The 25,363-nt window shown below is 41.3% G+C and overlaps 1 protein-coding gene across 2 annotated transcripts in view; it reads right to left on the bottom strand.

Annotated features, from left to right (window-relative positions):
• LOC126336429 (protein dopey-1 homolog) overlaps window positions 1–23,371 on the bottom strand; it is a 341,808-nt gene extending 318,437 nt beyond the window's left edge. Inside the window, exon 1 of one of the 2 annotated variants that reach the window (XM_050000134.1) lies at window positions 22,950–23,371. The gene's annotated coding sequence lies outside the window, so the exon portion shown is untranslated. The remainder of the gene's footprint in view (window positions 1–22,949) is intronic. The other variant, XM_050000125.1, reaches the window with a different exon arrangement.
• Window positions 23,372–25,363: the final 1,992 nt, after the last annotated feature.

The raw sequence follows: 25,363 nt of genomic DNA, 5'->3' as shown, positions 1-25,363 counted from the left end.
TAGAACCCACCCTGAGACGGCGCCAGAAGGCCCCGAGACTCAAGTAGCCAATCAACCTCTGGCTCACCATGCATTTGAGCAACTTGCAAAGAACATTGGTGAGGCTAATGGGGCGGTAGCTATCCACCTCCAGTGGGTTCTTACCAGGTTTCAAGATGAGGTTTACAACGCTTTCCTGCCATTGCGACGGGAACTCACCCTCAACCCAGATACGGTAAAAAGGTCTAGAAGGCGTCACTGGCAGTCCACTGAGAGGTGTTTGAGCATCTGACAGTGGATGTGATCTGGCCCAGGAGCCATATCAGGGCATTCAGCTAGGGCACTTTGGAATTCCCACTCGCCGAACGGAGCATTGTACGATTCAAAGTGGCGCGTGTGAACTGAAAAGCTCTGACGTTCCAAACGCTCTTTCAGGGAGCAGAAGACCAGTGGGTAATTCGCAGAAGCCGAACTCTGAGCAAAATCCTCCGCTAACCGTTTTACAATTGTGTCGGAGTCAGTACAGACTGCTCCATACAGTGAAAGTGCAGGTACGCTGACAGGGGTCTGATAGACATAGAGTCGCTTAATCTTGGCCCAAACCTGTGATGCAGAGATACTTTTCCCAGCACTCCTGCTTGCATTGGCGAACGAGGTGGTGGGCTTGCGCACGTAGCCGTTTAAATGCAATGACGTGTTCCAATGAGGGATGCTGTTTGTGACGCTGGAGTGCCCACCTGCAATCTTCAATCGCCTCAGCGATCTCGGGCACAGTCCTCCACCGAGGGGACGCAGAACAGGAAATGGCAAATTTTGCGGCGGGTAACGATGCCGGTGGTGACCGAGTGAACCACGGCATCAATGGCGTCACTGGAAAGAGGCTCAATAGTTGCAATGGAGGTGGACAAGTCCCAGTCAGCCTTATTCATAGCCCATCTACAGCGGTGCCCAGAAGAGTGATGATGTGGCAATGACAGAAGGCAATACACTAGGGCTGCAGATCGAAAGGTTTTTGGCTGAGTACGTGTCGTGCACCACACTGAAATGTGTGAAGGCACCATTATTTAAAAGAGAAAGGTCAAGCTGTGCCAATACTTGCTCGATGATGCTGCCTTGGCCTGTTGCCACTGATCCACCCCACAGAGGGTTATGGGCATTTAAGTTGCCCAGTAACAGAAAAGGTGGCGGCAATTGGGCTATCAGCACAGCCAGGACATGCTGTGGGACATCACAATCCTGTGGAAGATAGAGACTGCAGACAGTAACAGCCTGAGGCATCCACACCCAAACACCGACAGCCTCTAAAAGTGTTTTTAGAGGGACAGACTCTCTGCAAAGGGAGTGAAGGACATAGATGCATGTCACCAGATACCCTTTCATAAGCTGCCCGGTTCCTATAATGACCCTGATAGCCACGGAGGATGGGAGTTCGCATCACCGGAGACCAAGTTTCCTGAAGAGCAATGCAGAGGAAAGGGTGGAGGCTGATAAGTTGTCGGAGCTCAGCAAGATGGTGGAAAAAACCGCTGCAGTTCCACTGGAGGATGACAGTGTCCATGGTCAAGAAAGGCATGAAGGGACCGAGGATGCAGGTTACGCCACTGGGTCTCCTGCTACCACCGATTGAGCACCTGTGTGAGCAACATCCATTGAGTGAGAGTCCAGCGAGATCTAGGCCTCACTGGACGCCAAAATCTCTACCTCGCCCTCAGACGCAGAGCTTGTAGGTTGCGGTGGGGTGGGTACCACCGCAAGTTCCTTGGTCTTAAGAGTCTTCTTCTTGGACTTTCCTTGCTGCTCCTTGGGTTTCACTGGCTGGGAGGGCTTCACCAATTCAGTCTCCGGGATGGAGGAGGATCACGAAGCCCTATGACCAGCTACTTGTGGGCACCACTTGTGGAAACCTGGGAAGGGAGGGACCCAAGAGGCCCCTTGAGTGAGAGGAGCTGAAGTAGCTGGACACTTCTCCGGCTTAAAAGCGGGGACAGAGGTCCCTGATGGGAGGGGGGGGGGGGGGGGGGGGGGGTTGCTCCCGAGGTAGGTGGCGTAGGAGCAACAGGGTGGGTAGTGCGTCCCATGGGAAAGGGGGCATGTGGAGTTGTACAGCTCGGTGAGCCGATTGGAATTCGCTGAGCTGATGGGGCTATCAGGGTTGTCGTAGCAGCGGCATATGAGGAAGTCATTTGCACAGGATGGAGTTGCTCATATTTCCTCTTAGCCTCAGTATAGGTCAGTCGATCCAGGGTCTTATATTCCGTGATTTTCTGCTCTTTCTGTAAGATCCTGCTGTCTGGCGAGCAAGGTGAATGGTGCTCTCTGCAGTTGACACAGATGGGAGGCGGGGCACATGGAGTATTTGGATGTGATGGGTGTCCGCAATCTTGTGAGGCTACCTTTTCCGGAAATTTATCACCCTTGGAGGCCAAGATGAAGGCGCCGGTAGCAATCTGATTATCCTTCGGACACCAATGAATGTGCCGGACAAAATGAATACCTCGATGCTCTAAATTGGCACGCTGCTCATCATCAGATTGCAAAAGAACGTCCCTATGGAAAATAATACCCCAAACCATATTTAAACTCTTATGGGTTGTGATGGTAACTGAAACATCCTCCCCACTTGTCACAAGCAAGTAACCTTTGAGACTGGGCAGAGGATGCCATTTTTATCAATACTGACCCAGAACGCATTTTGGACAAGCCCTCCACCTCTCCAAACTTGTCCTCTAAATGTTCTACAAAGAACTGAGGCTTTGTTGACATGAAAGACTCCCCATCAGCTCTCGTACAAACTATGAACCAGGGCAAATAAGTGTCACTGCCATTCTGAGCCTTACACTCCTCCCACAGTGTGGCCAGTGAGAGGAACGATTTGTGATTGTATTTATGAGTGTTGAATTGAGTCTGAGAACACTTAGAGACTTCTGGCAGCTGGCCACCATAAAGAGATGATGTACCATGCTCCATTGCAGGTCATCCGCCATGATGCCACCCACTTCAACCAAGGGCCCTCCCCACGGGCGCCACCCAGCCCCAGCAAGGGCCACCTGGCAGGATGGCTATTGCTGGGAGTCCCGATGGCCCAGGGAGGCATACGTGGGGAGTTACCAGTGCTGGCATCAGCAGAGTGATCCCTGTGTTGTCGGGGGGGGGGGGGGGCTACAAGCAACAGGGTACATGGCGGCCCCACCACAACGGACTGGCTACCGTGCTTGGATATTAGGTGCAAGGAAGTCCACGGTTGTCGTCTCCGCAAAAAGCAACACTGTACAGTGCATGGTGGAAATCGCACCCAGGAATGCATCCTCATCCCAGACTTGGACAACGAGTGGGACGGCAATGCGACGACGCAAGGCTGGTTAAAGGTCTCAATGCATGATGGACATAACGCACCATGTAAGGCACCCTTCCCCAATTGGCTCGCTCTTCAGAAGAATTTGGAAATATGGAGGTCAAACCTGAGAGGGGACCATCACATATAGGCCAAAACGTTTGACACTCCTTTTAGTTGCCTCTTATGACAGGCAGGAATACTGCGGGCCTATTCTAACCCCCGAACCCGCAGGGGAACAGAGGTGTGATCCCTGTACATACAGCCTTAAAACAAATCCTGTCCTAATCATCATCCCTGCAGATAAAGGCTCCACCACTGTCATTATGAGTCATAGTGACTACCTGCCAGAAGGTCAACTATATCTCGACACAAAACTTCCTCTCCTTTAAAGAGGAGGTATATAAGCAGATCAGTGACACAGCCATAGGCACCCTTCCAAGCCAACATGTTTATGGGCCATCTAGAGAAAACCTTCCTAGCCTCCCAAAACTCCCAACCCTAGTTTGGTTCAGGTTCATTGATGACATCATCATTATCTGGACTCAGGGCCAACACACCCTATCCACATTCTGTCACAACCTCAACCACTTCTCTACCATCCTCTTCACCTGTTTCTTCTCAACCCAAGGTGCAACATTCCTGGATGTCGGCCTACAGATCTGTGAAAGATCCATCCACATCTCTGCCCACATTAAACCCACTAAGCATCAACAATACCTCCGTTTCAACAGATGCCATCCCTTCCAAAACAAAATATCCTTCCCATACAGCCTGGCCACCCATGAACCAACATATTCTCCTTGCCATATCCTCACACATCCCCAATCCTCCCACCACCCCTAAAAATTAGCTAGAAGGGAGTGCCCCTTTGTCAGCCAATATCAGCCTGGACTGGAACGACAGTAACATATCCTTCATAAGGGCTTTGATTACAACTGTAACACATCCCTTTGATTATATTATCATCATGTCATTCTGGTCTGAGTTGGAGATGGTGGTCATGAGTGCGTGAGGTGTGCTTTTTTTATATACAGGATGGAGAAAAATTGTGTCATGAAATTTTAACCCTGGATTGTTGATGCCAGTAGGAACCAAAATTACTAATCTACATCTACATCCATACTCCGCAAGCCACTTGACGGTGTGTGGCGGAGGGTACCCTGAGTACCTCTATCAGTTCTCCCTTCTATTCCAGTCTTGTATTGTACATGGAAAGAAGGATTGTCGGTATGCTTCTATGTTGGCTCTAACCTCTCTGATTTTATCCTCATGGTCTCTTCGCGAGATATGCGTAGGAGGGAGCAATATACTGCTTAACTCTTCGGTGAAGGTATGTTCTCGAAACTTTAACAAAAGCCCATACCGAGCTACTGAGCATCTCTCCTGCAGAGTCTTCCACTGGAGTTTATCTATCATCTCCGTAACGCTTTCGCGATTAATAAATGATCCTGTAACGAAGCGCGCTGCTCTCCGTTGGATCTTCTCTATCTCTTCTATCAACCCTATCTGGTGCGGATCCCACACTGCTGAGCAGTATTCAAGCAGTGGGCGAACAAGCGTACTGTAACCTACTTCCTTTGTTGTCGAATTGCATTTCCTTAGGATTCTTCCACTGAATCTCAGTCTGGCATCTGCTTTACCGACGATCAACTTTATATGATCATTCCATTTTAAATCACTCTTAATGCGTACTCCCAGATAATTTATGGAATTAACTGCTTCCAGTTGCTGACCTGCTATTTTGTAGCTAAATGATAAGGGACCTATCTTTCTATGTATTCGCATCACATTACACTTGTCTACATTGAGATTCAATTGCCATTCCGTGCACCATGCGTCAATTCGCTGCAGATCCTCCTGCATTTCAGCACAATTTTCCATTGTTGCAACCTCTCGATACACCACAGCATCATCTGCAAAAAGCATCAGTGAACTTCCGATGTCATCCACCAGGTCATTTATGTATACTGTGAATAGCAACGGTCCTATGACACTCCCCTGCGGCACACCTGAAATCACTCTTACTTCGGAAGACTTCTCTCCATTGAGAAAGACATGCTGTGTTCTGTTATCTAGGAACTCCTCAATCAAATCACACAATTGATCTTATGCTCTTACTTTGTTCATTAAACGACGGTGGGGAACTGTGTCAAATGCCTTGCGGAAGTCAAGAAACACGGCAACTACCAGTGAACCCGTGTCTAAGGCCCTCTGAGTCTCGTAGACGAATAGCGCGAGCTGGGTTTCACATGACCGTCTTTTTCGAAACCCATGCTGATCCCTACAGAGTAGATTTCTAGTCTCCAGAAAAGACATTATACTCGAACATAATACGTGTTCCAAATTTCTACAACTGATCGACGTTAGAGATATAGGTCTATAGTTCTGCACATCTGTTCGACGTCCCTTCTTGAAAACGGGGATGACCTGTGCCCTTTTCCAATCCTTTGGAACGCTTCGCTCTTCTAGAGACCTACAGTACACCGCTGCAAGAAGGGGGGCAAGTTCCTTCGCGTACTCTGTGTAAAATCGAACTGGTATCCCATCAGGACCAGCGGCCTTTCCTCTTTTGAGCGATTTTAATTGTTTCTCTATCCCTCTGTTGTCTATTTCGATATCTACCATTTTGTCAACTGTGCGACAATCTAGAGAAGGAAGCACAGTGCAGTCTTCCTCTGTGAAACAGCTTTGGAAGAAGACATTTAGTATTTCGGCCTTTATTTGTCATCCTCTGTTTCAGAACTATTTTGGTCGCAGAGTGTCTGGACATTTTGTTTTGATCCATCTACCGCTTTGACATAGGACCAAAATTTCTTACGATTTTCTGCCAAGTCAGTACATAGACCTTCACTTTCGAATTCATTGAAAGCCTCTCGCATAGCCCTCCTCACACTACATTTCGCTTCGCGTAATTTTTGTTTGTCTGCAAGGCTTTGGCTATGTTTATGTTTGCTGTGAAGTTCCCTTTGCTTCCGCAGCAGTTTTCTAACAACTTTTGTGTTGAGCCGTCAGGTACTCTGTAATCTGCTTTTTATCACTTTTGCTAGACAGAAAAATCTTCCTACCTTTTTTAATATTTCTATTTACGGCTGAAATCATCGATGCAGTAACCGCTTTATGATCGCTGATTCCCTGTTCTGCATTAACTGATTCAAATAGTTCGGGTCTGTTTGTCACCAGAAGGTCTAATATGTTATCGCCACGAGTCGGTTCTCTGTTTAACTGCTCAAGGTAGTTTTCAGATAAAGCACTTAAAAATATTTCACTGGATTCTTTGTCCCTGCCACCCGTTATGAACATTAGAGTCTCCCAGTCTATATCCGGTAAATTAAAATCTCCACCCAGAACTATAACATGGTGGAGAAATCTACTCGAAATATTTTCCAAATTATTCTTCAGGTGCTGAGCCACAACAGCTGCTGAGCCCGGGGGCCTATAGAGACATCCAATTACCATGTCTGAGCCTGCTTTAACCGTGACCTTCACCCAAATCATTTCACAATTCGAATCTCCGTCAATTTCCTTCGATACTATTGCACTTCTTATCGCTATAAACACGCCTCCCCCTTCACCGTCCAGCCTGTCTCTGTGGTATACATTCCAATCTGAGTTTAGAATTTCATTACTGTTTACATGTGGTTTCAGCCAACTTTTTGTCCCTAGTACTATATGGGCGTTGTGACCGTTTATTAATGAGAGCAGTTCTGGCACCTTTCTATAGACGCTCCTGCAGTTTACTATTAGCACATTAATATTGTTATTCCCTCTTGCATTTTGCCTACACCTGCCTTGCCGCATCTCAGGAGGCGTCTTGTCGGGCCTAGGGAGGGAATTCTCTAACCTAAAAAAACCCCATGTGCACTCCACACGTACTCCGCTACCCTCGTAGTCGCTTCCGGCGTGTAGTGCACGCCTGACTTATTCAGGGGGACCCTACATTTCTCCACCCGATAGCGGTGGGTCGACGACATACCATTTTTAAACTACAGAAACTTGGCGCCACACACTCTGATTGGCTGTGGGATTGCCCTGTTGCCATTCTTCGGTTGACAAGCAGTGCTATGGTTGTCGATTCACACATACAAATGTAACTCATCCCATCTCTGCCCCAACATGATACCAATATGTGTTGAATAGGTCTTGCTGGTTGTCTCCATCTCACATCAGAGGAATTTACATGTAAGCTTTGCTTAGGAGCATACACACATCACCTGCAATTTAGTCATACAGTAAGCATGGCGGCACAGTATACGTTTGAAGACCAACAAGATATGGTTTCTATCTATGGACTAGTCAACAGTAATGCGCATGAAGCTCGACGGTTCCCAGCAAGATGCCAAGCACACCCACAAACATTTACAGCAATTCATCGGCACCTTGGCGAGGCAGGCTTGTTAGTGGGCTATCATGGTGATGCTGGAAGACCTCGAACATGACAGGACGCTGCATTTGAAGAGACTGTTCTCAAACGCTTCGAGGTAGCACCTATGACAGGTACTCAAGCGGTTGGACATAACATGGAAGTCACTCATCGGTTAGTATGGAAGGTTTTGAGGGATGACAGCCAGCATCCATTTAATTTCCAACCTGTCCAAGACCTAAATCCTGGGGCGGACTATGAACAGAGGCTAGGGTTTTGCCGGTGGTTTCTGCGGTGTGTTGCACAATGACTAACCAACCATTGTGTTGTTTACTGATGAGTGAACTTTCCATCATGATGGCCTTTATAACACTCAAAACGTTCATTACTAGGCAAGGGGAAAATCCTCATGTCACGTATGTCCACAGGCAGAAGGAATGATTTTCGCCCAACGTTAGGGCAGGCATTGTGGGTGGCCATCTGATTGGGCCGGTCCGTCTACCTCCTGGACTTACCAGGGCAAATTACCTTTGCTTTTTGAGAGAAACTCTACTTGCCCTGCTGGAAGATGTTCCCCTGGACATATGGCTATGCATGTGGTTGCAGCATGATGTAGCGCCCACACATAACAGTTGTGCTGCACGTAGATATTTAAATGAACTCTTCACCGGCCAGGTACTTGGCAGAGGTGCTCATAAGACATGGCACCCGCGATCACCAGACCTAACGCCTGAGGACTTTTTCCTGTGGGGATTCTTCAAAGTTCTAGTTCACCAACAGAGACGCAAACCACCCAGAAACAAAGAGGAATTAATGGATCACATTCAACAGGCAGACAATTACAACAGGCCAATACCAGGAATCCTTGAAAGAGTTTGGTAAAACACCATTCAATGTTACCAAGCTCGTGTCGCATCAGAGTGTCGCCAGTCCGAGCACCTGCTTTACATAAACAACGTGATAGCTACAAAAAAAGCCCTTTTCAGGGCCAACACAATTTGTGAAAGACTTTCTGTATGCAAACTAACAGCTGTTGATGCGTTTGTTCCTGGTACTTCTTATCATGGAACTACAATAGACGTGTCAGAACCCCGGCAGATCCGCCTCCAGGCCACCAGACTGGAAGGCTCGTGCGCTACCACCAAGTGTGCGGGCCGCCTTGAATATATTGGGATGTCTGGCAGACAAAGCATTCTGTGTGTGTGTGTGTGTGTGTGTGTGTGTGTGTGTGTGTGTGTGTGTGATCTATCTTTTCATTAGATGGTTTATATTATTGCCACATATGTAACATTTACAATGTTCCCAAAAATCAGCCAACTTTTGTGAAAACTTAATAGTGTCTTCAATATCTCCCGTCCTGCATCACAATGGTCAACTACGGAAAATTAATTTACGATTTATGACCCAGAAAGAAACAGTGATCAATCAAAATCACAACTTAATCATCAAGCCTTAAACCACAAATTATATATGATGTAAGAAACAAGGGAATACGCCAAAGAAATAAAGGAAAGGATCCACATGTCACACAATTATAGCGCACAACATAACACCCAATCTCTAAAAGAAATTAGCACACAAAACAAACATTTCATTGGTAAACTGTTAAGACAACCATAGATAATGTTTAATCTCTAGATGCTTACAAAGTTTCATATCTTGGTTCAAAACCATGGTGCTCACCAATTCGCATAGCTCTAGATATGGTACAACATTGTTCACACTGTCTCCAATTGTTGTCACTCACAATTGGTCAAGGAATTAAAATTTGTCAAGATTCTGCTGAGGCTGTTTGTCATTTGAGTCTAATGTTTTATTTGTCACTGTTGACCAATTTTTCCTGCTTGGTCATTATAAACATCTTTTTATTTATTTATTTGTCCATATAAATCTCTTTTTCAGTACATATATCATACGCAGGATATTGAACAGAAAACCTTTTCATCTATTGGTCTTTCACACATCAAACATAGATCATTTAAATTTTTATAAGAAATTGGATCTATAAAGTTAATAATTACAATTTTTAATTACTGTATATTTATACCTTATTTCTGCAATTAAAGATACAAATTACATTTTTTCTTGCATAAGATACTGTGAGACTGAATAGTAGTAGTTTTTCAGGAGGTAAGCTGTCACAGACTTTTTTGCAAAGTTCTGTAATTCAGGAAGAGATTTTATATGTCTTAGTAATCTGTTGTATAGTTTTGTACCTGCATGATATACACATTTTTGGCATAATCTGGTGTTACATTGACTAACACGTATTTCACTGTCTGACCTGGCACTGTAATCATGGACACTTTTGTTCAGAGGAAATAGGTTTTCTTTTCTCAGTGTACTTTTCGTGTCGTGTGTGATTACTTCCAGTATATAAATTGAGGGAAGGTTAGGATCTTTAGATTTTAAAGAAAGGTTTGTATCGTTTTCAGCTGCTCACTTGTTTCATTATTCTTATAATTGCCTTTTGTTTCCTGAAAACTGTTATCGCCTGGTGTACATTTCCCCAGAAAATGATACCATACTTGAGTATTGAAAGTACACGAGCAATGCACTAGTACTGTTGCAAAGAAATCTTACTACAGAGCTCATTTTTGTTGGTTTTGAACTTAGGGGTGTGATATGAGTGCTCCATTTAAAAAGGTGTGATATGAGTGCTCCATTTAAAAAGGTGTGATATGAGTGCTCCATTTAAGATTTTCGTCAATATGAATCCCAAGATATTTAGTTTCAGTAAGAGCACTAATGTTCTGGTTGTCTATACATATTATGGGTTGTGTCACATTTTTATTTTGATCTGTGTGAAAATTCACTAGTACTATTTTTTGGAGATTAACTATTAGCCAATTTCTGGTAAACCACTCAGACACTCCTTTTGTAACAGCAACCGTAACAGACATGTATCTGTGACGAGACGAAAAAGGAGAAGTATGTACAAATAGAAGTGATAACCAACTGATTATGCAGTCAACTAAACACATATATAAATTAAAACTTCATAATAATTAAAAATTGGTAGTCATGTATACACATGACCACAGACAAACAAATAGCACATTGTATACCAGGTGTACCGGCATGAAATGATCACTTTTTTGTCTGAAAATGATACACAAATTTTGAACCGAAAAGTAAAAACATTTTATTCAAAGTACTTTCTATACATTTTGACCACCTTTCTGGCAATTTGTGGTGGACACCACAACAATAGTAATGTTCGTCTTTTGAAGCAAACCAATCAGATACCCAATTTTCGACTTCTTCATAGGGATTGAAGTGTTCCTCAGCCAATGTGTGTCCCATTGATGAAAACAAATGGTAGTCTGAAGGGGCCAAGTCTAGTGAATATGGCGGGTGGGCTAGCAGCTCCCAGCCAAGTGTTCTGATTGTATCCTGAACCAGTTTTGCTTTGTGTGCAGGTGCATTGTCATGTAAAAAAATTACTTTGCCATGTCTTCTGGCCCAGTCTAGTCTTTTTCCGATCAATGCATACTTCAAATTGATCATTTGTTGTCTGTAGCAATTAGTATTCACAGTTTCACCAGGTTTTAGAATCTCATGATACACCACACCTTTCTGATCCCACCAAACACAGAGCATTGTCTTCTTGCCAAATCGATCTGGTTTTGCAGTCGATGTTGATGGTTGGTCCCGGCTTAACCCACGATTTTTCCCATTTAGGATTCTTAAAATAAATCCATTTTCATCACCAGTAACAATTCAATACAAAATTGATTTTCTTTCATGTCTTTGAAGCAAAATTGACAAATAGTTTTTCAGAATGAGATTTTCACTCTGCAGCGGAGTGTGCACTGATATGAACATTCCTGGCAGATTAAAACTGTGTGCCCGACCGAGACTCGAACTCGGGACCTTTGCCTTTCGCAGGCAAGGTCCCGAGTTCGAGTCTCGATCGGGCACACAGTTTTAATCTGCCAGGAAGTTTCAAATAGTTTTTCGATTTTCCATCTGTCTATCATTCAATTCATGTGGCACCCATTTTCCTCACTTTTGGATCTTTCCCATAGCTTTTAAACAGTCAGAAATTGTTTGTTGTGCAACATTTAGAATTGCTGCCATTTGCTTCTGACACAAAGTATCATCTTCATCCAATATTGCTTGCAATTCGGCGTCCTCGAACTTTTTTGGTGGTCTTCCACGTTCTTCATTTCTTACATCAAATTCATTATTTCTGAACCACAGAAACCATCTTTTGCATGTTGCTTCTGATACTGCAAATCATCACTTTCTGGTACAAAATTCGACACTGTTAACACGATGAAAACATATGATGTTGTTTGTTCCATGACTTGATGTATACTAAATATCTTTCACAGATGTCATACCAACCAAACAAACAAAAAATGGCTTGTTCACAAGTAATGTTTCCTATCGACACATTTGTATCTTAATGCTCATTTCGTACCGGTACACCTGGTATACATTCATAAACAAAATATTGCCAAGGCAGAACCAAAAGCATCTTCAATGGTCAACAGAACCCATCCATACTAAATGCCAGCTTCGTTTCATAATGTAATGATGGTGTGGCATGTACATGATGAGGATCGGTGTGAAGGTGAACATACAATGTACACAAGCTTATCTACAGCGACCAAGAGTGAAAATTATATACTTTATTCAAATGATAGACACTCAGTGGATAACATATTTTAACTGATGCACAATGGCCGTTGACCAAACATTAGGAAAACCAACTGATCATGGTATGTTACTGGCAATACAGATCAGATCAGCCTCCATCCTATTGCCCCCGAACAGACTCAATTGAATGCAAATCTGAAAATCTGATGGTCAATGGAGAACATCTCAGACTTGCATTGGGTCTGTGAGAAATGAGTGTACAAGCACTGCTTTGCTGAAGAGTATATCTCCCTGGTATCATAATAACAATAACACAACAAGCTGAAAGATGTTCAGCATCCTACACTGTTCAGTACTCCCTCAATAAATACCACAGGTGCACAAATATTGCAGACTACGGCACCCCAAAACATAATCCTCGAAGCTACATCAAAGATGGTTTCAAGAAAACAGTGCAACAACACAGCGCTCTCATCAAAAAAGTCAAAAGTTCAATCCTTTGACATGTAAGAAATGCAAAAATTGTGTGGTCAAATGGATCTTAACTATTAACTGTAATTTCCAGTAACATGAAAAATGTGCATAAGTGACACTGAAATTCATAAACGATGACTGTTTACATACAGAAATGGCAGAATTACTAAGTGCTGTGAATTTAACAGACAAAATTATTACACTGCTGCAGAGTTACAAGCAATAGGCCCACTTAAAAACAAAATATCTGCACCAAATAAAATAAATGCTAAATTAGTAACCAAACCAGAAACATGTGTTTGCAAAAAACAGAAAGTAAACTCATATGACAATAAACGAAGCATAGGCTGTGTATTCGATGAGGACAGGATAAAATGAAGAGCCATGTGTCTGCAAAACAAGAAGCAAACTCAAACAATGGAAAATCCAGGATAGAATAACAACAATTTTATGAAAAGGAAAGTTGCCACTCACCATACAATAGAGATGCTGTGTCGCATACAGGCAAAACAAAAATACTGTCACACAAAGGTTAAGGCCCAACAAGCCTTCATCAGAATAGACGACAAACACACACACATATACATACTCTCAAGCAAGGGGAACTCACACACACGACCCACAGACTCTAGCTGCCAAGGCAAGCAAATTCATATGCTTATGATGATAAACAAATTGTAGGCTGTGTACCCAATGAAGACACGACAAAAGGAAGAATTCTCGAAATCAGAATCAAAACACAAATGGCACATAGTGGAGTGTAGCAAGAAGACATGGTTTGTCCAATAATTTAATTTCTATGACTAAATTTGACAGCTATACTCTGTCCAGTAATTTCAGTCATTCATATCATAAAAGTGTGGGTGTTGTTACATATTCCAAAGACCATCTACATTCCACAAAACTGGCGTTTATCACAGAACATAGTGTGAAATAACATTTGAAATTTTAGCAATAAAGACAGTGGTGAACAGAGTACCATTGATTGTTATAGGACTGTACAGATCTCCTGGTAACACAGTCAATTATTTTTTATAAACATGGGAAAACTGATTGACATAATATGAGAAGTATAAGATCAAATGTACTGTTTTACCTGGTGATTTCAATGCAGATTCCTTAAAGTAAACTTAAGATTATGAAAAAATACATGATATTCTATGTAGTTATAATCTATCAGACAGATATGATCAGCTAGTCAGACTAACTGAAGACTTCTTTAGCTGTACAGAGCATGTTAACATCAATGTAGAAGACTGCAGAGTTGATATAATAAATCTTCATTTCCCTTATCATCTTTGCCAAACAATGGAAATGCTGAATACACACTATTCACAAAGTATGTATGAGGTGAGGGAAGTTAGAGGTAATAACGAAAAATCTTTAGAGAAGCATTCACGTCACAGTCTGAGACATGGAATGTGCAGGAAATGTTGCAAAGAAATGCAATATAGTTTTATAACACTTTCTTTATCAATTTCAATGTAAAAGCCCAATTATTTTCAGAAGGAAAGATGCTCAAAACCGTATAAGACTACTTTCAATAGTGAAACAACTGAAGGAGGGAATATTTGTTACTTTGAAAATGTATACAGAGTTTCCAGAGATAACTACCAAATACATTGAAAAGCCTATAAACAAGCACTGAATTTATAGACAAAGGAAAATACACAACAAAAAATAGAAAAGTCGAATAACATAAACAAATGAGCATGTAACTGTGTAAATGAGAACACTGAAGCAGAAAACCAAAGCCTAGCATCAGCAAAGTCCAACTGAGTTAGTTACCGTGTGGCTGTTTTAGATAGTTATTTGGTCAGCAATACTTTTAATACCCAAATCATAAATTCAGGTAGCGTAAAAGTAAAATCTGGTGCTGACAACACAAAACTCCTTACCAGACACAAAACTCTGTGTATATGTAAGAAACAGATACAACTAAAATAGAGATGATAATAAATAAAATGCAAAGCAGGTTGATGGGATGAAATTCTCACCATTATCTTAAAAAGATGCAAGCATTCGCTCATTCCTGTTCTGACCCACCTCTCCAATGAAAGTTTGAATAATGGCATGTTTCCACCTGAATTAAAATACTGAACAACTAGCCATTGCACAAAAAAGGTAGTACTCACAAAGCCAAAAACTATCAATCCATCATCTCAATTAAAGTCCTAAGCAAAGTGTTAGAAAAGATTATTGCAATACGATCAGAAAATTTTTTGGCAAATAAAAAGTGTTACATGACACCCAACATGCTTCTGGAAAAGGCTACTCAACAGCACCTGCCATACGTGACCTATTGTTGACTCGGCATAAGTTGAGCCCTGACAGTTGCAGTGGGCTGGGTGTGGCAGCTTTGCAGGGGCCTACCTCATGCAATAACATAATGTGATTTTGTAAACGCCTCAGTGATGTCACCACTCTGGCTACTAATTTGGCATTCAGCCATTAGCACGTGGTAGTTGAAAGCTGGCAATAGAGCTATGAGCTGTCAGAAATCTACTTACACTGTCTTGTGTATAGTACAAACAATATGTACAAAGTATAACTGAAAAAGAAAGGGTGGTATGTTTGTCCCTAGATCTATCACATGCTTCTGACACAGTATCTCATAATATGCTACTTCATAAACTGGAAATGTATGGTACCATACAAATAGCCAAAAGTCTCTTACAGTCATACCCATAGAAAGACATTAGATCACACAAGTCGCACACAAAGTGGACAACATTATTAAGAAGTACAACTTCGGTTCAGCTGCAGTAAAATGTGGGATGCACATGTGCAAGTGTCTGTTCTGGGGGCTTTATTGTTAATAATACTGGTATACATTAATGATCTGCCTATGAACACAATAGCTAGGTACTTAACTATGCAGATGACATAACAGTTGCTAACTGGGGATGCAACATGAATGAACTGGCCCAAAATTGTTCTTGTATCATACTTGGATTAAAAAATCTCTTCCAAAACAACCGCTTAAGCTACGAATTGGATGAAGTGCAATGGATTGTGTGTCTGGTGATGGTACAAAAATAATATTGGATGATAAAACAACTTTACATAGTGTAAATTACACAGGTGCATCTCCTGGAAGCATCAAACCAAGCAGGGTAGTGCAGTGATTAGCACACCGGACTCACATTCGGGAAGACAAGAATTCAAATCCGTGGCCAGCAATCCTGATCTAGATTTTCCATGATTTCTCTAAATTACTTAAGGAAAATGCCAGGATGGTTCCTTTGAAAGGGCACGACCACTTTTCTTCTCCATCTTTCCCTAATCTAAGCTTGTGCTCTGTCTCTAATGACCTCATTATTGACAGGGTGTTAAACTATAATTTCTCCCTCACTCTTGGGAGCACCATATCGATTTCTTATTCCAAAAATCAAAAAAATTTATGAATGCGATGAAGGCAATGGCACAAGTTATTAATTATGAGTAAAATGCTATGCTTTAATGTATCTATATCACACATGTGGTATTGAAGCATGAGGGTGTGCTGTGCCAAACATGTAAACAGAGTATTCACCCATTAAGAAAAGTAAGTACTGGCATAATGCGTATCACTTAAGGTGGAAGGAGGGGGGGGAGTACCTTCACAGTCTCGAATGTTATTGAATTTAGCACATGTTAAAATTCAGGAGTAAGTAAGAAATACACATTTATTTTATTTTTTTGTTGGTTTTTTTTATATTAAAGATAATTTCTTTATGATCACAAAGAAATCCTCCATTTGGACGTAACTGTTGAAGTTCTATTACTACAGTGTTCTGAACTTCTTATAATTTCTGGAAAAAAATTTTTTTTCAAAAATTCCAGCTCATAAAATTTTTCATCTTTTTCTGTTGATTAGTGCAGTCTAGTTCTACATTCCGTGGAAAAGGAGGCCTCCACTTTTAAGTTGGGCAGGTTTCATATATATATATATATATATATATATATATATATATATATATATATAAAATTTTAATGTATGTCTTCACTTAAGTTGTTTCTCATTAATTTCTTTGTTACAATGTTTATTTCTATTGTCTTTGTTGCAGTTATTTCTTTTCACTTTCATTGTTGCAGATATTACTTACACTTTACTGTAGTTTCTTTGTTGTGGTTGTCCATTGCAGGTGTCTATATTGTAGTTGTGCAGTGCTAATTTGTTTACTCAGGAGGCTTCTAATACATCTAAGAGTTCTGTGTTTTCGTGAGGAATTTTCCGGTTGACACAGTTGCAGTGTGTTTTGTGAAAAGGACTGTTTGAAATGTCTTCCGACTGGGGCCACAGGAGAGTGAAGTGTGCTGATTACTTGCACATCCATAAAAGAGTGATATATATAAGACAACGCAAAAACAGACTATGTTCAGGTTGGGAATAAGTGTTCTCATTTGAAGACTGGTTCAAAGTGAAGATGTTTCTAGTGTCGACTTTTTGTGTTCTAAATGTTTTGACAGAATAACAACAATGATAGTTGACATATTTTCAAAATAAGACAACAAGTGTCGCAGTTATAAATGATGACACAGGACATGACTCAGCACATGCTAGCAATGCTCCAAATTCTTCAACTGCATACAGGGCCAGAGAAGATCATCATTATTCCATATGGTGCTCCTAGTCATTTTAAAAATCATTGCCAGCTGTTTGAATTGAGGAAGTCATCTGCACCAACTGACTGGGTATACAGTGCTACTGGTCATGGGAAGGGGCCTTGTGATAGTGTAGGAGGCCCGCTAAAGCATCATGCTACAAAACATAATCTTTCCAGACCAAATACTGCTGTGATTCAGAGTGCTGTGGATTTTACAAGAGGTGTGAAATCTTACACATCCACAGCCCTCATTCTTTTGTCCAAAGAGGAAATCGAAGAATTCCATGACCAGAAAAAAGAAGAATGGTCCAAACAAACTACTTCTGTGAAAGAAATTCCGATGACACATTTTTGGACTCAAAGTAATGGGCAAACTCATATTGCATGCACTTTAAAAAAGCAAGAAAGAAGAAATTTTGTTCGTTCAGTCAACACCTCAGAAACAACAGGATAACATTCAGATTCACAACCTGGGAAGGGGGATGTTTCTGGTGTGTGTGTGTGTGTGTGTGTGTGTGTGTGTGTGTGTGACGGTGATTGGTGGATTGCAGAGATTATAGATACCAGTTATGAGTTGAACAAAATTGTATGCTACCACATGAACCAACTGCTGGACATAGGTTTCCAGCTGAAGGACAGCAACAATGCCATCAGTGCTCACTTCCTGTTCACAATGTTTTTGGAGACTGTAAGTGCTCCAGTTCCTACTGGTTCAACAGGAAGGCCCCACTCTGTATCAAAAGAAGATACTGAAATAGGGGAACACATTTTCAGTTCACTGACTGGCTAATTTCAGTACAAAACAGAGTGCACAGAAATTGTATAAATTGAAACCTTTAAGTCTATCGACCTTTCACAGACATTTTGAAACCCTCTAAAATGCTTGAAAAATGAATCTCTTACACATCTTTCGAAAGTAAAATTATGTTAAATAAGGCTAGGTTTTGATTTTTATGAGCCCATTATGTGATAATGTGGTAATAAAACAGGTTTTATGTATCGCAAAATTTACAATTGTTTATAAAACCTGTTCAGCCTAAAAGTGGATGCTCTCCTTTTCCGGAAATGTAGAACTATATGGTACTAATCAACAGAAAAAAATCAGAATTTTATGGATTGGCATTTTTGAAATATATGTTATTTATAAAACAAGTTCAGAACACTATAGTAAAATAACTTTGACAGATAAGTCCAAATGGAAAATTTCTTTATCATAAAGCAATTATCTTTCCAATAAAAACAAACCAACAAATATCTAGAACTGTTCCAGAGATACAGCATTTTAAACGTTTTTCCAAAATTCGCATCTTTAAAATGGTATGCGCAGTGTCATCTTCGGAGGGCTGTATCTCGAAGCTGAATTTTTTTTGGAGAGAACAAAGAAATACATGCTCCTTACTTAGTCCTTCATTTTAATATGTGCTAAATTCAATAACATCTGAGACTATGAAGGTAAGACTTTTTCCTAACCTGCCTGAATTGATATGGACTATACCGACTGTAATGTTCACCTATACACTTAGTTATAATGGGTCTTGTACTGAGATTTTCAAAAGTAAGAATCTACTAATACTATATATGGTTACATAACTATTCACCTAACTTTCAAATACAAGCAGTATAATAGTCTAAATAGAGATGTGCACATTTACAATACTAGGAGACATTTTAATAATCATCTGGAAAGAGACAGGCCCCCGAAAAGCGCAGACAACAGCTCCCATTCCACAAGGATCAAATTCTATAACAAACTTCCGGCAAATTTAAAAATCTTAAGTGGAAGATGCTTTGAAATGGCCTTGAAGAAGTTTCTCATCATTAGGCCTATATGTTTTTATAGTATTACGTAATTCCTTTCAGTGAAATAAACTATTTTCATTTGTACAAAGAGTATTACCGTATTATGTGTCAGTAATCCAGCAATATAATTTTTTATCTTCACTGTTTGTAATTGTTTATACATAGTTATGATAAGTAGTATAAAATAAACTATGTGATCAAAAGTACCCGGACACCCCCAAAAATATACACTCCTGAAAATGGAAAAAAGAACACATTGACACCGGTGTGTCAGACCCACCATACTTGCTCCGGACACTGCGAGAGGGCTGTACAAGCAATGATCACACGCACGGCACAGTGGACACACCAGGAACCGCAGTGTTGGCCGTCGAATGGCGCTAGCTGCGCAGCATTTGTGCACCGCAGCCGTCAGTGTCAGCCAGTTTGCCGTGGCATACGGAGCTCCATCGCAGTCTTTAACACTGGTAGCATGCCGCGACAGCGTGGATGTGTAGTGGGCATGCGGGAGGCCGGGTGGACGTACCGCCGAATTGCTCAAAACGTGGGGCGTGAGGTCTCCACAGTACATCGATGTTATCGCCAGTGGTCGGCAGAAGGTGCACGTGCCTGTCGACCTGGGCCAGACCGCAGCGACACACGCCAAGACCGTAGGATTCTACGCAGTGCCGTAGGGGACCGCACCGCCACTTCCCAGCAAATTAGGGACACTGTTGCTCCTGGGGTATCGGCGAGGACCATTCGCAACCGTCTCCATGAAGCTGGGCTACGGTCCCGCACACCGTTAGGCCGTCTTCCGCTCACGCCCCAACGTGCTCTAGAAGGTGTAAGTCAACTACCCTGGCCAGCAAGATCTCCGGATCTGTCCCCCATTGAGCATGTTTGGGACTGGATGAAGCGTCGTCTCACGCGGTCTGCACGTCCAACACGAACGCTGGTCCAACTGAGGCGCCAGGTGGAAATGGCATGGCAAGCCGTTCCACATGACTACATCCAGCATCTCTACGATCGTCTCCATGGGAGAATAGCAGCCTGCATTGCTGCAAAAGGTGGATATACATTGTACTAGTGCCGACATTGTGCATACTCTGTTGCCTGTGTCTATGTGCCTGTGGTTCTGTCAGTGTGATCATGTGATGTATCTGACCCCAGAAATGTGTCAATAAAGTTTCCCCTTCCTGGGACAATGAATTCACGGTGTTCATATTTCAATTTCCAGGAGTGTATGTTTTTCATATTAGGCGCATTGCGCTGCCACCTACTGCTAAGTACCCCACATCAGCGACCTCAGTAGCGATCAGACATTATGAGATAGCAGAATGGGGTGCTCTGTGGAACTCATGGACTTCAAACGTGGTCAGACGATTGAGTGTCACTTGTGTCATAGGTCTGTACGCGGAGAGATTTCCACACTCCGAAACATCCCTAGGTCCACTGTTTCTGATGTGATAGCCAAAGCCAAAATGTGAAGGGACACATACAGCACGAAAACGTACAGGCCAACCTCGTCTGTTGACTGACAGAGACCACCGACAGTTGAAGAGGGCCGTAATGTGTAATATAGGCAGACATCTATCCAGACAATCACACAGGAATTCCAAGCATCAGGATCCACTGCGAGTACTATGACAGTTAGGAGGGAGGTGAGAAAACTTAGATTTCATGGTTGAGTGGCTGCTCATAAGCCATATATCATGCTGGTAAATGCCAAACAATGCCTCACTTGGTGTAAGGAGTGAAAACATTGGACGATTGAACAGTGGAAAAACATTGTGTGGAGTGACAAATTACGGAACACAATGTGGTGATCTGAGGGCAGGGAGTGAGTATCACAAATGCCCGGTAAACGCCATCTGCCAGTGTGGGTAGTGCCAACAGTAAAATTTGGAGGCACTGGTATTATGGCGTAGTCGTGTTTTTCATGGATGGAGCTTGCACCCCTTGTTGTTGTATGTGCCACTATCACAGCACAGGCCTACACTGATGTTTTAAGCACCTTCTTGCTTCCCACTGTTCAATTCGGGAGTGTCGATTGCACCTTTCAACATGATAAGAGTATGTGCTCATAATGCACGGCCTGTAGCAGAGTGGTTACACGACAATAACATCCCTATAATGGACTGGCCTGCGCAGAGTCTTGACCTGAATCCCACAGAACACCGTTGGGATGTGTTAGAACACCGAACACATCCAAGGCCTCACCGACCAACATCAACACCTCTCCTCAATGCAGCGCTCCGTGAAGAATGGGCTGCCATTCCCCAAGAAACCTTCCAGCACCAGACTGAACGCATGCCTACGAGAGTGGAAGCTGTCATCAAGGCAAAGGGTGTGCCAACACCACATCGAATTTCAGCATTACCGGTGGAAAGCGCCATCAACTTGTAACTCATTTTCAGTCAGGTGTCAGGATACTTTTGATCAAATAGAGTATTTACGCACCCCAAAACAAACCACTTTACTTGTCTATGGTGAATAAATGAACAAATATATACATGATCATGTAAGTCTCTGCTGATACACTCCAGCAGCTACTACTAAACTTTTGAACAATATATTTACAAATAAACATAACTGGCTCCAAGACTGTTCTCATCACCAAACATGATATGGTTATTTGTCCCTCCTTTCACCACACTGTCGCATGTGAACGGCACGGTAGATCCTTGCAACCAACACACTTGTTAATTATCCATCTCATGGCCGTACGTGTTTTGTTGGGTTCAGCATTTTGCCTAAATATAGTGCCATCAGCACACCATCAGCAATGCATTGATACAGAGCAGGCATCTTGTATCAAAAACATTGTCGTTGAAATATTCCTGGATTACAATGACATCTCGATACAAGATAGAGTTAAAATTCAATTTAAAGCATGATTCATGTCAACCCCATCATACAATGCCTTAAATGTTTACTATTTGGGAAAAACTGGTAAAATAAACATGTAAAAATATGTTACGACTCTTTTAGTAAGACAAAAGAAATAAATACGAATAGTTATCTCATTCATCCCAAAAAGTAAACAAAAAAACAAAACTCTTGTGACAATGTGTCCAAGCAGCTACTAACATAAGTTAAATGACAAGTAAAAATATTAGGCCTATCTAAACCATCTGAAATCACATGCATTGACAAAATGAATGCACATATTCACACTCATCTGCTATTGCTATGAGGAAGATATGATCAAAAATTAACTGCTTACATACCAAGATAAATCTGTCATATTGTTTATTGAATTAATCATACAATAACAGATAGAACACCACGAAGAAAATGTAAAAACAGGTCAGGTTATTCACTCATAACAAAAGTGAATTCTGAGGAAAAATCATCGAAAGCGAATGTTTCATTACAAACTAATCAGTGACATTTTCTATAGATATGCGATATGGTGTATAGAAAGAGTACATCAAGTTATTTGTCAAAATTTTCAATCAGAATATTAACATTACGTTGAAAAACATTGATATAAAGTAATGTTGCCTAACTAAATTCTTAACTTATCGAAAGTTGTTCAAAACTTGAATGAACGACAAGCATATGTGTACTTTGCGCGAGGATGAATCCTGAAGCACACTAATTAAAATATGTAAACATGGAATCAATGACAACGACGTCATAAGTTAACAGTGGCAAAAAAGATCGACCAACTCATGATCTGTCATAATATAAACGCAATGTGCCAGTCAGATAACCATGCATTAAAAATTACAACGCAGTTGCATTACGATTTATGAAATTTCCGTGTGCCGCACTACCGCTTCTGTAACTTATAAAACAAAAGAAAATATTAGCGTACCTGGACGTAAATTTCGAAATGTTTCTTGCTGATTCGCCAATGTTTATTCCAAAAGACAACACATTTCCTCTGCGTGAGTGCACGCAATGTGTCAAACACTTCATTAACGTCAGAGCGACAAACACGTTTTCGCTTTACATTTCTCTATAAACGGCACGTCAGCAAGTAATATGTAAACAATATTTAGCGCTACAGCATACGGATTTGTTGTCCATAGATTTTTTACGTCTATATCACACATAAATCAACCATATCACACCATATTTACATAACACTGACAAACATTGCTTATAATAAAGTTAACCCACATTGTTGTGAATTTTTATACGTAACTCAGTTGTTACACCAATGCACATCTTCTGCTGCTTTGGTAGCACTGTCACCATATACACGACTAATTGTCAATATTACCAAAGATATTCTCCATAAAAACTTCGATTGTGTACGTCCATGTTCGATTGCATAGTGGACGAAATCAGTCTTTCGATTAACAAGAGGAAGAGCTTCTCTGGGCCGAAAGCAACTCGTGGATAAAATTGCTGCCTAAGGAAGGATAAATGACAATTTGACACATTTTACAAAATATACGGGTTATAAATAGTGCGACAAAACTGAGAAAAATATTTCCTTCAAGTAAATTACGAAACAAACCTTAAATCATAGTACTCAAAACCGTTTCCCTCATCACAACACTTGACGTACGGCAATGAACTAACTCTTAGTCAGTTGGCGTCTGTCACTTATTTTGTCCAAATACAAAAGTACTAAGTTTCACAGAAGAAGCAAAAAAACTACCTTGACAAACTTAAGATAGTTGGAACAGCTTCATTGTCGTCAAACAAACTAAATATGTAGGAGTCGAAAATGTCTGGGTAAATATAAGAATAAACTAACTGTGTTTGCATAAGGCCGATTTTCAAAACAACCCAGTTTTTAAATATGTATCCATTTAGAATCCAAAAAGTCAACTGAAGTTCATGCACCCCTATTGACATATTTACAATTCTTTAACATAGTACGGCGCTTCACCAACCGTGAATTGTTCAGAAATTAAGAAATTCAGCCATCAGTTGCATCTAAAGGCTGAATTTCTTAATTCCTGAACCCTAGACATGTGGCAATATGGTACCAGTCGTTGTAGCTAGTAGCGATTGAGGTCCCATAAACAACAGATACATCTGTATTATTAAATGTGTAAAATGTGACAGAAACGTAAGAAATGGTATTTTGTGAGATCGTTCCAGACATTTTGCATGTGCAAACATTACCGAACATGACCTACCTGAAGAAAGTGCCGAATGGATCTGTCCAAAGTGTACACATCTATAAGATAGATAATATCCTAAGACATAACACAGTATCTGATGAAATTCTTTATTGTGAATTATTGCTCAGCTGCAAGATGACTTAAAATTCTGAGTGATGAAAACAGAACACCCCAGGTTTCAAAAATGGTTCAAATGGCTCTGAGCACTATGGAACTTAACATCTACGGTCATCAGTCCCCTAGAACTTAGAACTACTTAAACCTAACTAACCTAAGGACATCACACACATAGATGCCCAAGGCAGGATTCGAACCTGCAACCGTAGCAGTCGCGCGGCTCCGAGACCCCAGGTTTAACTTGGAAGACAGTGATCAGCAGGCGTGTGTTAATATGTCTAAACCCACAGAAGAATTGCCATAAAATGAGGTTTGATCCGTAATGGCCCACAAGAAGAGGTCATGGAGTAGATGTGTAACTGAAAAATCGAAGGGGAGTTCTTGCAAACTTGTTGATAATAAAAATGAGCATGACTTTGTTCTATCAATTAATAACAAATATGATTCACTTCAAAACAGATATGATATAAAAATTGTATCAGCATGGTCATCTGATAAGGTGGTGCAACAGACCTTGAGCCTAGTAAATAATAAACTAATATGTAAGAAATAACGTAAAATCAAGATTTACATAGACAGTTATGCACGAGGATTACCAGCTATGATAATGGAAAGTAGGCCTTGCGTGACTAACGAGTTTGAAATAGAAGGAATCGTTAAACTGGGGACTGGTTTATGAGAGATTTCAGCATCAATCAAGAAAGAGATCATAGTCCTCACAGACAAAGACATTGTAGTGTTAATGGCCAGAGCTAGCAACGTCAGCATAAACGAGAGGAATATAGCTACATTGTCACTGAAGAAGATTATCTAAGTGTTAACCATACCAATGAGGTCATCGTTAATGTGGCTCATCAACATGATTTGCCTCAGTGGTCATGTCTGAATAAGGAAGTTGAACAGACTAACAAGCAGTACAAAGCTATCTGTAAGCACTTTAAAAATGTTACCATAATTAACGCCAGTAGTAATAGCAGAAACTGGCATACCAAGCATGACAGCACTTCATCAAACTAGGTAAACGTGTTTT

The sequence above is a fragment of the Schistocerca gregaria genome, chromosome 1 (assembly GCF_023897955.1).
Source record: "Schistocerca gregaria isolate iqSchGreg1 chromosome 1, iqSchGreg1.2, whole genome shotgun sequence".
NCBI lineage: Eukaryota > Metazoa > Arthropoda > Insecta > Orthoptera > Acrididae > Schistocerca > Schistocerca gregaria.
Note: the sequence above shows the minus strand (reverse complement) of the source record. Positions and strands in the feature narration are given on the sequence as shown.